Source organism: Phalangium opilio, unplaced genomic scaffold (assembly GCF_054372755.1).
Source record: "Phalangium opilio isolate 3A_F unplaced genomic scaffold, DU_Popi_V2 ptg000019l_1, whole genome shotgun sequence".
Taxonomy (NCBI): Eukaryota; Metazoa; Arthropoda; class Arachnida; order Opiliones; family Phalangiidae; genus Phalangium; species Phalangium opilio.
The window spans coordinates 2,014,593-2,029,201 of record NW_028324152.1 but is presented as its reverse complement, the minus strand read 5'-3'; the positions used below and the strand labels follow the sequence as shown (position 1 = coordinate 2,029,201).

Below are 14,609 nucleotides of genomic sequence, written 5' to 3'. Positions count from 1 at the left end.
TGAAGCGATATGAATTCTGAATATTCCAGTAAATTAACTAAATTATCTCATCGGAACTTTTTCTCTATTGTTTGCATAAATGCATATCTAAATCAACTATTATTTTTAATTTTTATAAATTTAACAGCTTCGAAATCTAGTTCAAGTAACATAACAGCGAGGCTCCGACGAGAACCGAACTCATGATCTCCTGTTTACTAGACAGGCGCTTTAACCAATAAGCCACGGAGCCATTGCTTTGAAGCGATATGAATTCTGAATATTCCAGTAATTGTACTAAATTATCTCATCGGAACTTTTACTCTATTGTTTGCATAAATGCGAATTTAAATCAACAATTATTTTTAATTTTTTCAAAATTTAACAGCTACGAAATCTAGTTCAAGTAACATAACAGCGAGGCTCCGACGAGAAACGAGCTCATGATCTCCTGTTTACTAGACAGGCGCTTTAAGCACTAAGCCACGAAGGCCTTGCTTTGGAGCGATATGAATTCTGAATATTTCAGTAAATTATCTCATCGGAACTTTTACACTATTGTTTGCATAAATGCTCATCTAAATCAACTATTATTTTTAATTTTTCAAAATTTAACAGCTACGAAATCTAGTTCAAGTAACATAACAGCAGGGCTCCGACGACAATCGATCTCATGATCTCATGTTTACTAAACAGGCGCTTTAACCACTAAACCACGGAGCCTTTGCTGTGATGCGATATGAATTCTGAATATTTCAGTAAATTAACTAAATTATATCATCGGAACTTTTACACCATTGTTTGCATATATGCATATCTAAATCAACAATTATTTTCAATTTTTCAAAATTTAATAGCTACGAAATCTAGTTCAAGTAATATAACAGCGAGGCTCCGACGAGAATCGAACTCATGACCTCCTGTTTACAAGACAGGCACTTTAATCACTAAGCCACGGAACCCTTGCTTTGAAGCGATATGAATGCAGAATATTTCAGTAAATTAACTAAATTATCTCATCGAAACTTTTGCCCTATTATTTTAATTTTTCAATATTATATAGCTACGAAATCTAGTTCAAGTAACATAACAGCGAGGCTCCGACGAGAGTCGAACTCATGATCTCCTGTTTACTAGACAGGCGCTTTAACCACTAAGCCGCGGAACCCTTGCTTTGAAGCGACATGAATGCTGAATATTCCAGTAATTTAACTAAATTATCTCATCGGAACTTTTGACCTATTATTTTAATTTTTCAAAATTTAATAGCTACGAAATCTAGTTCAAGTAATATAACAGCGAGGCTCCGACGAGAATCGAACTCATTATCTCCTGTTTACAAGACAGGCGCTTTAACCACTAAGCCACAGAGCCCTTGCATTGAAGCGATATGAATGCAGAATATTTCAGTAATTTAACTAAATTAACTCATTGGAATTTTTACCCTATTGTTTTAATTTTTCAAACTTTAATAGCTACGAAATCTAGTTCAAGTAACATAACAGCGAGGCTCCGACGAGAACCGAACTCATGATCTCCTGTTTACTAGACAGGCGCTTTAACCAATAAGCCACGGAGCCATTGCTTTGAAGCGATATGAATTCTGAATATTCCAGTAATTGTACTAAATTATCTCATCGGAACTTTTACTCTATTGTTTGCATAAATGCGAATTTAAATCAACAATTATTTTTAATTTTTTCAAAATTTAACAGCTACGAAATCTAGTTCAAGTAACATAACAGCGAGGCTCCGACGAGAAACGAGCTCATGATCTCCTGTTTACTAGACAGGCGCTTTAAGCACTAAGCCACGAAGGCCTTGCTTTGGAGCGATATGAATTCTGAATATTTCAGTAAATTATCTCATCGGAACTTTTACACTATTGTTTGCATAAATGCTCATCTAAATCAACTATTATTTTTAATTTTTCAAAATTTAACAGCTACGAAATCTAGTTCAAGTAACATAACAGCAGGGCTCCGACGACAATCGATCTCATGATCTCCTGTTTACTAAACAGGCGCTTTAACCACTAAACCACGGAGCCTTTGCTGTGATGCGATATGAATTCTGAATATTTCAGTAAATTAACTAAATTATATCATCGGAACTTTTACACTATTGTTTGCATATATGCATATCTAAATCAACAATTATTTTCAATTTTTCAAAATTTAATAGCTACGAAATCTAGTTCAAGTAATATAACAGCGAGGCTCCGACGAGAATCGAACTCATGACCTCCTGTTTACAAGACAGGCACTTTAATCACTAAGCCACGGAACCCTTGCTTTGAAGCGATATGAATGCAGAATATTTCAGTAAATTAACTAAATTATCTCATCGAAACTTTTGCCCTATTATTTTAATTTTTCAATATTATATAGCTACGAAATCTAGTTCAAGTAACATAACAGCGAGGCTCCGACGAGAGTCGAACTCATGATCTCCTGTTTACTAGACAGGCGCTTTAACCACTAAGCCGCGGAACCCTTGCTTTGAAGCGACATGAATGCTGAATATTCCAGTAATTTAACTAAATTATCTCATCGGAACTTTTGACCTATTATTTTAATTTTTCAAAATTTAATAGCTACGAAATCTAGTTCAAGTAATATAACAGCGAGGCTCCGACGAGAATCGAACTCATTATCTCCTGTTTACAAGACAGGCGCTTTAACCACTAAGCCACAGAGCCCTTGCATTGAAGCGATATGAATGCAGAATATTTCAGTAATTTAACTAAATTAACTCATTGGAATTTTTACCCTATTGTTTTAATTTTTCAAACTTTAATAGCTACGAAATCTAGATCAATTAACATAACAGCAAAGCTCCGACGAGAATCGAACTCATGCTCTCCTGTTGACTAGACAGTCGCTTTAACCACTAAGCCACGGTGCCCTTGCTTTGAAGCGACATGAATGCTGAATAGTCCAGTAATTTAACTAAATTAACTCATCGGAATTTTTACCCTATTGTTTTTATTTTTCAAAATATAATAGCTACGAAATCTAGTTCAAGTAACATAACAGCGAGGCTCCGACGAGAATCGAACTCATGATCTCCTGTTTACTAGACAGGCGCTTTAACCACTAAGCCACGAAGGCCTTGCTTTGAAGCGATATGAATTCTGAATATTTCAGTAAATTATCTCATCGGAACTTTTACACTATTGTTTGCATAAATGCTCACCTAAATCAACTATTATTTTTAATTTTTCAAAATTTAACAGCTACGAAATCTAGTTCAAGTAACATAAAAGTGAGGCTCCGACGAGAATCGAACTCATGATCTCCTGTTTACTAGACAGGTGCTATAACCACTAAGCTACGCAGCCTTTGCTGTGAAGCGATATGAATGCTGCATATTTCAGTAAATTAACTAAATTATCTCATGGGAACTTTAACACTATTGTTTGCATATATGCTTATCTAAATCAACTATTATTTTTAATTTTTCAAAGTTTAACACCTACGAAATCAAGTTCAAGTAACATAACAGCGAGGCTCCGACGAGAATCGAACTCATGATCCCCTGTTTACTAGACAGGCGCTTTAACCAATAAGATACGGAGCCATTGCTTTGAAGCGATATGAATTCTGAATATTCCAGTAAATTAACTAAATTATCTCATCGGAACTTTTTCTCTATTGTTTGCATAAATGCATATCTAAATCAACTATTATTTTTAATTTTTATAAATTTAACAGCTTAGAAATCTAGTTCAAGTAACATAACAGCGAGGCTCCGACGAGAACCGAACTCATGATCTCCTGTTTACTAGACAGGCGCTTTAACCAATAAGCCACGGAGCCATTGCTTTGAAGCGATATGAATTCTGAATATTCCAGTAATTGTACTAAATTATCTCATCGGAACTTTTACTCTATTGTTTGCATAAATGCGAATTTAAATCAACAATTATTTTTAATTTTTTCAAAATTTAACAGCTACGAAATCTAGTTCAAGTAACATAACAGCGAGGCTCCGACGAGAAACGAGCTCATGATCTCCTGTTTACTAGACAGGCGCTTTAAGCACTAAGCCACGAAGGCCTTGCTTTGAAGCGATATGAATTCTGAATATTTCAGTAAATTATCTCATCGGAACTTTTACACTATTGTTTGCATAAATGCTCATCTAAATCAACTATTATTTTTAATTTTTCAAAATTTAACAGCTACGAAATCTAGTTCAAGTAACATAACAGCAGGGCTCCGAAGACAATCGATCTCATGATCTCCAGTTTACTAAACAGGCGCTTTAACCACTAAGCCACGGAGCCTTTGCTGTGATGCGATATGAATGCAGAATATTTCAGTAAATTAACTAAATTTTCTCATCGGAACTTTTACACTATTGATTGCATATATGCATATCTAAATCAACTATTATTTCTAATTTTTAGAAATTTAACAGCTACGAAATCTAGTTCAAGTAACATAACAGCGAGGCTCCGACGAGAATCGAACTCATGATTCCCTGTTTACTATAGTCTGTCAAACGAAAGAAGAGCCCTGAGAAATTGCTCCAAATTGGTGTCGCCACCATCGACCCCATAGTAAATTATCAACTTGTTTTGTTTTGTCAATAGTCGTCTGTAATATAGTCTGCTATAAACAGATAGGCTTAATCGCAATAGAACCAATACATTTTGCAATATATATTTAATATGTTTATGTTTCATGGTTTTTTACGATCATTGAGTATTAAAGAATAAAAAAAAACAAAATTAACGAAAAGACACCAGTTTTATCTTTATTGAACTAGCATTGCAATATATTTTAATGACATTAGTTAAAGTACTTGTCCATAAGTCTAAGTAGTTAGCATCAAAGCGTCTTCAGTACACGTCTTCATCAGAGTCTTCGCTGTCTTCTTGCATATTAATTATAAGAGGTTCAATTGTGGTTTCCTTTGACTACGGATAGTTGAGCGTTTACACATTTTCGACATAAACATAATAAATATATATTGCAAAATGTATTGGTTCTATTGCGATTAAGCCTATCTGTTTATAGCAGACTATATTACAGACGACTATTGACAAAACAAAACAAGTTGATAAATTACTATGGGGTCGATGGTGGCGACACCAATTTGGACCAATTTCTCAGGGCTCTTCTTTCGTTTTACAGACTATAGACAGGTGCTATAACCACTAAGCTACGGAGCCTTTGCTGTGAAGCAATATGAATGCAGAATATTTCAGTAATTTTCGTAATTTAACTAAATTATCTCATGGGAACTTTTACTCTATTGTTTGCAAAAATGCATATCTAAATCAACTATTATTTTTAATTTTTCAAAATTTAACAGCTACGAAATCTAGTTCAAGTAATATAACAGCGAGGCTCCGACGAGAATCGAACTCATTATCTCCTGTTTACAAGACAGGCGCTTTAACCACTAAGCCACAGAGCCCTTGCATTGAAGCGATATGAATGCAGAATATTTCAGTAATTTAACTAAATTAACTCATTGGAATTTTTACCCTATTGTTTTAATTTTTCAAACTTTAATAGCTACGAAATCTAGATCAATTAACATAACAGCGAGGCTCCGACGAGAATCGAACTCATGATCTCCTGTTTACTAGACAGGCGCTTTAACCACTAAGCCACGAAGGCCTTGCTTTGAAGCGATATGAATTCTGAATATTTCAGTAAATTATCTCATCGGAACTTTTACACTATTGTTTGCATAAATGCTCACCTAAATCAACTATTATTTTTAATTTTTCAAAATTTAACAGCTACGAAATCTAGTTCAAGTAACATAAAAGTGAGGCTCCGACGAGAATCGAACTCATGATCTCCTGTTTACTAGACAGGTGCTATAACCACTAAGCTACGCAGCCTTTGCTGTGAAGCGATATGAATGCTGCATATTTCAGTAAATTAACTAAATTATCTCATGGGAACTTTAACACTATTTTTTGCATATATGCTTATCTAAATCAACTATTATTTTTAATTTTTCAAAGTTTAACACCTACGAAATCAAGTTCAAGTAACATAACAGCGAGGCTCCGACGAGAATCGAACTCATGATCCCCTGTTTACTAGACAGGCGCTTTAACCAATAAGCCACGGAGCCATTGCTTTGAAGCGATATGAATTCTGAATATTCCAGTAAATTAACTAAATTATCTCATCGGAACTTTTTCTCTATTGTTTGCATAAATGCATATCTAAATCAACTATTATTTTTAATTTTTATAAATTTAACAGCTTCGAAATCTAGTTCAAGTAACATAACAGCGAGGCTCCGACGAGAACCGAACTCATGATCTCCTGTTTACTAGACAGGCGCTTTAACCAATAAGCCACGGAGCCATTGCTTTGAAGCGATATGAATTCTGAATATTCCAGTAATTGTACTAAATTATCTCATCGGAACTTTTACTCTATTGTTTGCATAAATGCGAATTTAAATCAACAATTATTTTTAATTTTTTCAAAATTTAACAGCTACGAAATCTAGTTCAAGTAACATAACAGCGAGGCTCCGACGAGAAACGAGCTCATGATCTCCTGTTTACTAGACAGGCGCTTTAAGCACTAAGCCACGAAGGCCTTGCTTTGAAGCGATATGAATTCTGAATATTTCAGTAAATTATCTCATCGGAACTTTTACACTATTGTTTGCATAAATGCTCATCTAAATCAACTATTATTTTTAATTTTTCAAAATTTAACAGCTACGAAATCTAGTTCAAGTAACATAACAGCAGGGCTCCGACGACAATCGATCTCATGATCTCCTGTTTACTAAACAGGCGCTTTAACCACTAAGCCACGGAGCCTTTGCTGTGATGCGATATGAATGCAGAATATTTCAGTAAATTATCTAAATTTTCTCATCGGAACTTTTACACTATTGATTGCATATATGCATATCTAAATCAACTATTATTTCTAATTTTTAGAAATTTAACAGCTACGAAATCTAGTTCAAGTAACATAACAGCGAGGCTCCGACGAGAATCGAACTCATGATTCCCTGTTTACTATAGTCTGTCAAACGAAAGAAGAGCCCTGAGAAATTGGTCCAAATTGGTGTCGCCACCATCGACCCCATAGTAATTTATCAACTTGTTTTGTTTTGTCAAGAGTCGTCTGTAATATAGTCTGCTATAAACAGATAGGCTTAATCGCAATAGAACCAATACATTTTGCAATATATATTTAATATGTTTATGTTTCATGGTTTTTTACGATCATTGAGTATTAAAGAATAAAAAAAACAAAATTAACGAAAAGACACCAGTTTTATCTTTATTGAACTAGCATTGCAATATATTTTAATGACATTAGTTAAAGTACTTGTCCATAAGTCTAAGTAGTTAGCATCAAAGCGTCTTCAGTACACGTCTTCATCAGAGTCTTCGCTGTCTTCTTGAATATTAATTATAAGAGGTTCAATTGTGGTTTCCTTTGACTACGGATAGTTGAGCGTTTACACATTTTCGACATAAACATAATAAATATATATTGCAAAATGTATTGGTTCTATTGCGATTAAGCCTATCTGTTTATAGCAGACTATATTACAGACGACTATTGACAAAACAAAACAAGTTGATAAATTACTATGGGGTCGATGGTGGCGACACCAATTTGGACCAATTTCTCAGGGCTCTTCTTTCGTTTGACAGACTATAGACAGGTGCTATAACCACTAAGCTACGGAGCCTTTGCTGTGAAGCAATATGAATGCAGAATATTTCAGTAATTTTCGTAATTTAACTAAATTATCTCATCGGAACTTTTACTCTATTGTTTGCAAAAATGCATATCTAAATCAACTATTATTTTTAATTTTTCAAAATTTAACAGCTACGAAATCTAGTTCAAGTAACATAACAGCGAGGCTCCGACGAGAATCGATCTCATGATCTCCTGTTTACTAAACAGGCGCTTTAACCACTAAGCCACGGAGCCTTTGCTGTGAAGCGATATGAATGCAGAATATTTGAGTAAATTAACTAAATTTTCTCATCGGAACTTTTACACTATTGATTGCATATATGCATATCTAAATCAACTATTATTTTTAATTTTTATAAATTTAACAGCAACGAAATCTAGTTCAAGTAACATAACAGCGAGGCTCCGACGAGAATCGAACTCATGATTCCCTTTTTACCAGACAGGTGCTATAACCACTAAGCTACGGAGCCTTTGCTGTGAAGCAATATGAATGCAGAATATTTCAGTAATTTAACTAAATTAACTCATCGGAATTTTTACCCTATTGTTTTAATTTTTCAAACTTTAATAGCTACGAAATCTAGATCAATTAACATAACAGCAAGGCTCCGACGAGAATCGAACTCATGCTCTCCTGTTGACTAGACAGTCGCTTTAACCACTAAGCCACGGAGCCCTTGCTTTGAAGCGACATGAATGCTGAATAGTCCAGTAATTTAACTAAATTAACTCATCGGAATTTTTACCCTATTGTTTTTATTTTTCAAAATTTAATAGCTACGAAATCTAGTTCAAGTAACATAACAGCGAGGCTCCGACGAGAATCGAACTCATGATCTCCTGTTTACTAGACAGGCGCTTTAACCACTAAGCCACGAAGGCCTTGCATTGAAGCGATATGAATGCAGAATATTTCAGTAAATTAACTAATTATCTCATCGAAACTTTTGCCCTATTATGTTAATTTTTCAAAATTATATAGCTACGAAATCTAGTTCAAGTAACATAACAGCGAGGCTCCGACGAGAATCGAACTCATGATCTCCTGTTTACTAGACAGGCGCTTTAACCACTAAGCCACGAAGGCCTTGCATTGAAGCGATATGAATGCAGATATTTCAGTAAATTAACTAATTATCTCATCGGAACTTTTGCCCTATTATTTTAATTTTTCAAAATTATATAGCTACGAAGTCTAGTTCAAGTAACTTAACAGCGAGGCTCCGACGAGAATCGAACTCATGATCTCCTGTTTACTAGACAGGCGCTTAAACCACTAAGCCACGGAGCCCTTGCTTTGAAGTGATATGAATTCTGAATATTTCAGTAAATTAACTAAATTATATCATCGGAACTTTTACACTATTGTTTGCATATATGCATATCTAAATCAACAATTATTTTCAATTTTTCAAAATTTAATAGCTACGAAATCTAGTTCAAGTAATATAACAGCGAGGCTCCGACGAGAATCGAACTCATGACCTCCTGTTTACAAGACAGGCGCTTTAATCACTAAGCCACGGAACCCTTGCTTTGAAGCGATATGAATGCAGAATATTTCAGTAAATTAACTAAATTATCTCATCGAAACTTTTGCCCTATTATTTTAATTTTTCAATATTATATAGCTACGAAATCTAGTTCAAGTAACAAAACAGCGAGGCTCCGACGAGAATCGAACTCATGATCTCCTGTTTACTAGACAGGCGCTTTAACCACTAAGCCACGGAACCCTTGCTTTGAAGAGACATGAATGCTGAATATTCCATTAATTTAACTAAATTATCTCATCGGAACTTTTGCGCTATTATTTTATTTTTTCAAAATTTAATAGCTACGAAATCTAGTTCAAGTAATATAACAGCGAGGCTCCGACGAAAATCGAACTCATGATCTCCTGTTTACAAGACAGGCGCTTTAACCACTAAGCCACAGAGCCCTTGCATTGAAGCGATATGAATGCAGAATATTTCAGTAAATTAACTAAATTATCTCATCGGAACTTTTGCCCTATTATTTTAATTTTTCAAAATTATATAGCTACGAAGTCTAGTTCAAGTAACTTAACAGCGAGGCTCCGACGAGAATCGAACTCATGATCTCCTGTTTACTAGACAGGCGCTTAAACCACTAAGCCACGGAGCCCTTGTTTTGAAGTGATATGAATTCTGAATATTTCAGTAAATTAACTAAATTATATCATGGGAACTTTTACACTATTGTTTGCATATATGCATATCTAAATCAACAATTATTTTCAATTTTTCAAAATTTAATAGCTACGAAATCTAGTTCAAGTAACATAACAGCGAGGCTCCGACGAGAATCGAACTCATGATCTCCTGTTTACTAGACAGGCGCTTTAACCACTAAGCCACGAAGGCCTTGCATTGAAGCGATATGAATGCAGAATATTTCAGTAAATTAACTAATTATCTCATCGAAACTTTTGCCCTATTATGTTAATTTTTCAAAATTATATAGCTACGAAATCTAGTTCAAGTAACATAACAGCGAGGCTCCGACGAGAATCGAACTCATGATCTCCTGTTTACTAGACAGGCGCTTTAACCACTAACCCACGAAGGCCTTGCATTGAAGCGATATGAATGCAGAATATTTCAGTAAATTAACTAATTATCTCATCGAAACTTTTGCCCTATTATGTTAATTTTTCAAAATTATATAGCTACGAAATCTAGTTCAAGTAACATAACAGCGAGGCTCCGACGAGAATCGAACTCATGATCTCCTGTTTACTAGACAGGCGCTTTAACCTCTAAGCCACGGAGCCCTTGCTTTGAAGCGACTTGAATGCTGAATATTCCAGTAATTTAACTAAATTATCTCATCGGAACTTTTGCCCTATTATTTTAATTTTTCAAAATTATATAGCTACGAAGTCTAGTTCAAGTAACTTAACAGCGAGGCTCCGACGAGAATCGAACTCATGATCTCCTGTTTACTAGACAGGCGCTTAAACCACTAAGCCACGGAGCCCTTGCTTTGAAGTGATATGAATTCTGAATATTTCAGTAAATTAACTAAATTATATCATCGGAACTTTTACACTATTGTTTGCATATATGCATATCTAAATCAACAATTATTTTCAATTTTTCAAAATTTAATAGCTACGAAATCTAGTTCAAGTAATATAACAGCGAGGCTCCGACGAGAATCGAACTCATGACCTCCTGTTTACAAGACAGGCGCTTTAATCACTAAGCCACGGAACCCTTGCTTTGAAGCGATATGAATGCAGAATATTTCAGTAATTTCAGTAATTTAATTAAATTATCTCTTCGGAACTTTTACTCTATTGTTTGCAAAAATGCATATCTAAATCAACTATTATTTTTAATTTTTCAAAGTTTAACACCTACGAAATCTAGTTCAAGTAACATAACAGCGAGGCTCCGACGAGAATCGAACTCATGATCCCCTGTTTACTAGACAGGCGCTTTAACCAATAAGCCACGAAGGCCTTGATTTGAAGGGATATGAATTCTCAATATTTCAGTAAATTATCTCATCGGAACTTTTACACTATTGTTTGCATAAATGCTCATCTAAATCAACTATTATTTTTAATTTTTCAAAATTTAACAGCTACGAAATCTAGTTCAAGAAACATAACAGCGAGGCTCCGACGAGAATCGAACTCATGATCTCCTGTTTACTAGACAGGCGCTTTAACCACTAAGCCACGGAACACTTGCTTTGAAGCGACATGAATGCTGAATATTCCAGTAATTTAACTAAATTATCTCATCGGAACTTTTGACCTATTATTTTAATTTTTCAAAATTTAATAGCTACGAAATCTAGTTCAAGTAATATAACAGCGAGGCTCCTACGAGAATCGAACTCATTATCTCCTGTTTACAAGACAGGCGCTTTAACCACTAAGCCACAGAGCCCTTGCATGGAAGCGATATGAATGCAGAATATTTCAGTAATTTAACTAAATTAACTCATTGGAATTTTTACCCTATTGTTTTAATTTTTCAAACTTTAATAGCTACGAAATCTAGGACAATTAACATAACAGCAAGGCTCCGACGAGAATCGAACTCATGCTCTCCTGTTGACTAGACAGTCGCTTTAACCACTAAGCCACGGAGCCCTTGCTTTGAAGCGACATGAATGCTGAATAGTCCAGTAATTTAACTAAATTAACTCATCGGAATTTTTACCCTATTGTTTTTATTTTTCAAAATTTAATAGCTACGAAATCTAGTTCATGTAACATAACAACGAGGCTCCGACGAGAATCGAACTCATGATCTCCTGTTTACTAGACAGGCGCTTTAACCACTAAGCCACGAAGGCCTTGCTTTGAAGTGATATGAATTCTGAGTATTTCAGTAAATTAACTAAATTATATCATCGGAACTTTTACACTATTGTTTGCATATATGCATATCTAAATCAACAATTATTTTCAATTTTTCAAAATTTAATAGCTACGAAATCTAGTTCAAGTAATATAACAGCGAGGCTCCGACGAGAATCGAACTCATGACCTCCTTTTTACAAGACAGGCGCTTTAATCACTAAGCCACGGAGCCCTTGCTTTGAAGCGATATGAATGCAGAATATTTCAGTAAATTAACTAAATTATCTCATCGGAACTTTTGCCCTATTATTTTAATTTTTCAAAATTATATAGCTACGAAGTCTAGTTCAAGTAACTTAACAGCGAGGCTCCGACGAGAATCGAACTCATGATCTCCTGTTTACTAGACAGGCGCTTAAACCACTAAGCCACGGAGCCCTTGCTTTGAAGTGATATGAATTCTGAATATTTCAGTAAATTAACTAAATTATATCATCGGAACTTTTACACTATTGTTTGCATATATGCATATCTAAATCAACAATTATTTTCAATTTTTCAAAATTTAATAGCTACGAAATCTAGTTCAAGTAATATAACAGCGAGGCTCCGACGAGAATCGAACTCATGACCTCCTGTTTACAAGACAGGCGCTTTAATCACTAAGCCCTTGCTTTGAAGCGATATGAATGCAGAATATTTCAGTAAATTAACTAAATTATCTCATCGAAACTTTTGCCCTATTATTTTAATTTTTCAATATTATATAGCTACGAAATCTAGTTCAAGTAACATAACAGCGAGGCTCCGACGAGAATCGAACTCATGATCTCCTGTTTACTAGACAGGCGCTTTAACCACTAAGCCACGGAACCCTTGCTTTGAAGCGTTATGAATGCTGAATATTCCAGTAATTTAACTAAATTATCTCATCGGAACTTTTGACCTATTATTTTAATTTTTCAAAATTTAATAGCTACGAAATCTAGTTCAAGTAATATAACAGCGAGGCTCCGACGAGAATCGAACTCATTATCTCCTGTTTACAAGACAGGCGCTTTAACCACTAAGCCACAGAGCCCTTGCATTGAAGCGATATGAATGCTGAATATTCCATTAATTTAACTAAATTATCTCATCGGAACTTTTGCCCTATTATTTTAATTTTTCAAAATTTAATAGCTACGAAATCTAGTTCAAGTAATATAACAGCGAGGCTCCGACGAAAATCGAACTCATGATCTCCTGTTTACAAGACAGGCGCTTTAACCACTAAGCCACAGAGCCCTTGCATTGAAGCGATATGAATGCAGAATATTTCAGTAAATTAACTAAATTATCTCATCGAAACTTTTGCCCTATTATTTTAATTTTTCAAAATTATATAGCTACGAAATCTAGTTCAAGTAACATAACAGCGAGGCTCCGACGAGAATCGAACTCATGATCTCCTGTTTACTAGACAGGCGCTTTAACCACTAAGCCACGGAGCCCTTGCTTTGAAGCGACTTGAATGCTGAATATTCCAGTAATTTAACTAAATTATCTCATCGGAACTTTTGCCCTATTATTTTAATTTTTCAAAATTATATAGCTACGAAGTCTAGTTCAAGTAACTTAACAGCGAGGCTCCGACGAGAATCGAACTCATGATCTCCTGTTTACTAGACAGGCGCTTAAACCACTAAGCCACGGAGCCCTTGCTTTAAAGTGATATGAATTCTGAATATTTCAGTAAATTAACTAAATTATATCATCGGAACTTTTACACTATTGTTTGCATATATGCATATCTAAATCATCAATTATTTTCAATTTTTCAAAATTTAATAGCTACGAAATCTAGTTCAAGTAATATAACAGCGAGGCTCCGACGAGAATCGAACTCATGACCTCCTGTTTACAAGACAGGCGCTTTAATCACTAAGCCCTTGCTTTGAAGCGATATGAATGCAGAATATTTCAGTAAATTAACTAAATTATCTCATCGAAACTTTTGCCCTATTATTTTAATTTTTCAATATTATATAGCTACGAAATCTAGTTCAAGTAACATAACAGCGAGGCTCCGACGAGAATCGAACTCATGATCTCCTGTTTACTAGACAGGCGCTTTAACCACTAAGCCACGGAACCCTTGCTTTGAAGCGACATGAATGCTGAATATTCCAGTAATTTAACTAAATTATCTCATCGGAACTTTTGACCTATTATTTTAATTTTTCAAAATTTAATAGCTACGAAATCTAGTTCAAGTAATATAACAGCGAGGCTCCGACGAGAATCGAACTCATTATCTCCTGTTTACAAGACAGGCGCTTTAACCACTAAGCCACAGAGCCCTTGCATTGAAGCGATATGAATGCTGAATATTCCATTAATTTAACTAAATTATCTCATCGGAACTTTTGCCCTATTATTTTAATTTTTCAAAATTTAATAGCTACGAAATCTAGTTCAAGTAATATAACAGCGAGGCTCCGACGAAAATCGAACTCATGATCTCCTGTTTACAAGACAGGCGCTTTAACCACTAAGCCACAGAGCCCTTGCATTGAAGCGAT

At 34.9% G+C, this 14,609-nt stretch overlaps 28 non-coding genes across 28 annotated transcripts; all 28 read right to left on the bottom strand.

Annotated features, from left to right (window-relative positions):
• Positions 1-868: 868 nt before the first annotated feature.
• On the bottom strand, positions 869-941 carry TRNAT-UGU (transfer RNA threonine (anticodon UGU)). The gene has a single exon. It is a non-coding gene; the product is annotated as a tRNA-Thr (tRNA).
• Positions 942-1,280: 339 nt separating this feature from the next.
• On the bottom strand, positions 1,281-1,353 carry TRNAT-UGU (transfer RNA threonine (anticodon UGU)). Its single transcript has one exon. It is a non-coding gene; the product is annotated as a tRNA-Thr (tRNA).
• Positions 1,354-2,195: 842 nt separating this feature from the next.
• TRNAT-UGU (transfer RNA threonine (anticodon UGU)) lies at positions 2,196-2,268 on the bottom strand. Its single transcript has one exon. It is a non-coding gene; the product is annotated as a tRNA-Thr (tRNA).
• Positions 2,269-2,607: 339 nt separating this feature from the next.
• TRNAT-UGU (transfer RNA threonine (anticodon UGU)) lies at positions 2,608-2,680 on the bottom strand. The gene has a single exon. It is a non-coding gene; the product is annotated as a tRNA-Thr (tRNA).
• Positions 2,681-3,249: 569 nt separating this feature from the next.
• On the bottom strand, positions 3,250-3,322 carry TRNAT-AGU (transfer RNA threonine (anticodon AGU)). The gene has a single exon. It is a non-coding gene; the product is annotated as a tRNA-Thr (tRNA).
• Positions 3,323-5,336: 2,014 nt separating this feature from the next.
• TRNAT-UGU (transfer RNA threonine (anticodon UGU)) lies at positions 5,337-5,409 on the bottom strand. The gene has a single exon. It is a non-coding gene; the product is annotated as a tRNA-Thr (tRNA).
• Positions 5,410-5,772: 363 nt separating this feature from the next.
• TRNAT-AGU (transfer RNA threonine (anticodon AGU)) lies at positions 5,773-5,845 on the bottom strand. The gene has a single exon. It is a non-coding gene; the product is annotated as a tRNA-Thr (tRNA).
• Positions 5,846-7,858: 2,013 nt separating this feature from the next.
• On the bottom strand, positions 7,859-7,931 carry TRNAT-AGU (transfer RNA threonine (anticodon AGU)). Its single transcript has one exon. It is a non-coding gene; the product is annotated as a tRNA-Thr (tRNA).
• A 166-nt stretch (positions 7,932-8,097) lies between these two features.
• Positions 8,098-8,170, bottom strand: TRNAT-GGU (transfer RNA threonine (anticodon GGU)). The gene has a single exon. It is a non-coding gene; the product is annotated as a tRNA-Thr (tRNA).
• Positions 8,171-8,918: 748 nt separating this feature from the next.
• On the bottom strand, positions 8,919-8,991 carry TRNAT-AGU (transfer RNA threonine (anticodon AGU)). Its single transcript has one exon. It is a non-coding gene; the product is annotated as a tRNA-Thr (tRNA).
• A 166-nt stretch (positions 8,992-9,157) lies between these two features.
• On the bottom strand, positions 9,158-9,230 carry TRNAT-UGU (transfer RNA threonine (anticodon UGU)). The gene has a single exon. It is a non-coding gene; the product is annotated as a tRNA-Thr (tRNA).
• Positions 9,231-9,363: 133 nt separating this feature from the next.
• Positions 9,364-9,436, bottom strand: TRNAT-AGU (transfer RNA threonine (anticodon AGU)). The gene has a single exon. It is a non-coding gene; the product is annotated as a tRNA-Thr (tRNA).
• Positions 9,437-9,569: 133 nt separating this feature from the next.
• On the bottom strand, positions 9,570-9,642 carry TRNAT-UGU (transfer RNA threonine (anticodon UGU)). Its single transcript has one exon. It is a non-coding gene; the product is annotated as a tRNA-Thr (tRNA).
• Positions 9,643-9,775: 133 nt separating this feature from the next.
• TRNAT-AGU (transfer RNA threonine (anticodon AGU)) lies at positions 9,776-9,848 on the bottom strand. The gene has a single exon. It is a non-coding gene; the product is annotated as a tRNA-Thr (tRNA).
• Positions 9,849-10,424: 576 nt separating this feature from the next.
• Positions 10,425-10,497, bottom strand: TRNAT-AGU (transfer RNA threonine (anticodon AGU)). Its single transcript has one exon. It is a non-coding gene; the product is annotated as a tRNA-Thr (tRNA).
• Positions 10,498-10,630: 133 nt separating this feature from the next.
• TRNAT-AGU (transfer RNA threonine (anticodon AGU)) lies at positions 10,631-10,703 on the bottom strand. Its single transcript has one exon. It is a non-coding gene; the product is annotated as a tRNA-Thr (tRNA).
• A 166-nt stretch (positions 10,704-10,869) lies between these two features.
• On the bottom strand, positions 10,870-10,942 carry TRNAT-UGU (transfer RNA threonine (anticodon UGU)). Its single transcript has one exon. It is a non-coding gene; the product is annotated as a tRNA-Thr (tRNA).
• A 611-nt stretch (positions 10,943-11,553) lies between these two features.
• Positions 11,554-11,626, bottom strand: TRNAT-UGU (transfer RNA threonine (anticodon UGU)). Its single transcript has one exon. It is a non-coding gene; the product is annotated as a tRNA-Thr (tRNA).
• Positions 11,627-12,204: 578 nt separating this feature from the next.
• TRNAT-UGU (transfer RNA threonine (anticodon UGU)) lies at positions 12,205-12,277 on the bottom strand. Its single transcript has one exon. It is a non-coding gene; the product is annotated as a tRNA-Thr (tRNA).
• A 133-nt stretch (positions 12,278-12,410) lies between these two features.
• TRNAT-AGU (transfer RNA threonine (anticodon AGU)) lies at positions 12,411-12,483 on the bottom strand. The gene has a single exon. It is a non-coding gene; the product is annotated as a tRNA-Thr (tRNA).
• A 364-nt stretch (positions 12,484-12,847) lies between these two features.
• Positions 12,848-12,920, bottom strand: TRNAT-AGU (transfer RNA threonine (anticodon AGU)). Its single transcript has one exon. It is a non-coding gene; the product is annotated as a tRNA-Thr (tRNA).
• Positions 12,921-13,053: 133 nt separating this feature from the next.
• On the bottom strand, positions 13,054-13,126 carry TRNAT-UGU (transfer RNA threonine (anticodon UGU)). The gene has a single exon. It is a non-coding gene; the product is annotated as a tRNA-Thr (tRNA).
• A 133-nt stretch (positions 13,127-13,259) lies between these two features.
• Positions 13,260-13,332, bottom strand: TRNAT-UGU (transfer RNA threonine (anticodon UGU)). Its single transcript has one exon. It is a non-coding gene; the product is annotated as a tRNA-Thr (tRNA).
• A 133-nt stretch (positions 13,333-13,465) lies between these two features.
• Positions 13,466-13,538, bottom strand: TRNAT-AGU (transfer RNA threonine (anticodon AGU)). Its single transcript has one exon. It is a non-coding gene; the product is annotated as a tRNA-Thr (tRNA).
• Positions 13,539-13,671: 133 nt separating this feature from the next.
• Positions 13,672-13,744, bottom strand: TRNAT-AGU (transfer RNA threonine (anticodon AGU)). The gene has a single exon. It is a non-coding gene; the product is annotated as a tRNA-Thr (tRNA).
• Positions 13,745-14,108: 364 nt separating this feature from the next.
• TRNAT-AGU (transfer RNA threonine (anticodon AGU)) lies at positions 14,109-14,181 on the bottom strand. The gene has a single exon. It is a non-coding gene; the product is annotated as a tRNA-Thr (tRNA).
• A 133-nt stretch (positions 14,182-14,314) lies between these two features.
• On the bottom strand, positions 14,315-14,387 carry TRNAT-UGU (transfer RNA threonine (anticodon UGU)). Its single transcript has one exon. It is a non-coding gene; the product is annotated as a tRNA-Thr (tRNA).
• Positions 14,388-14,520: 133 nt separating this feature from the next.
• On the bottom strand, positions 14,521-14,593 carry TRNAT-UGU (transfer RNA threonine (anticodon UGU)). Its single transcript has one exon. It is a non-coding gene; the product is annotated as a tRNA-Thr (tRNA).
• Between the last annotated feature and the right edge of the window lie 16 nt (positions 14,594-14,609).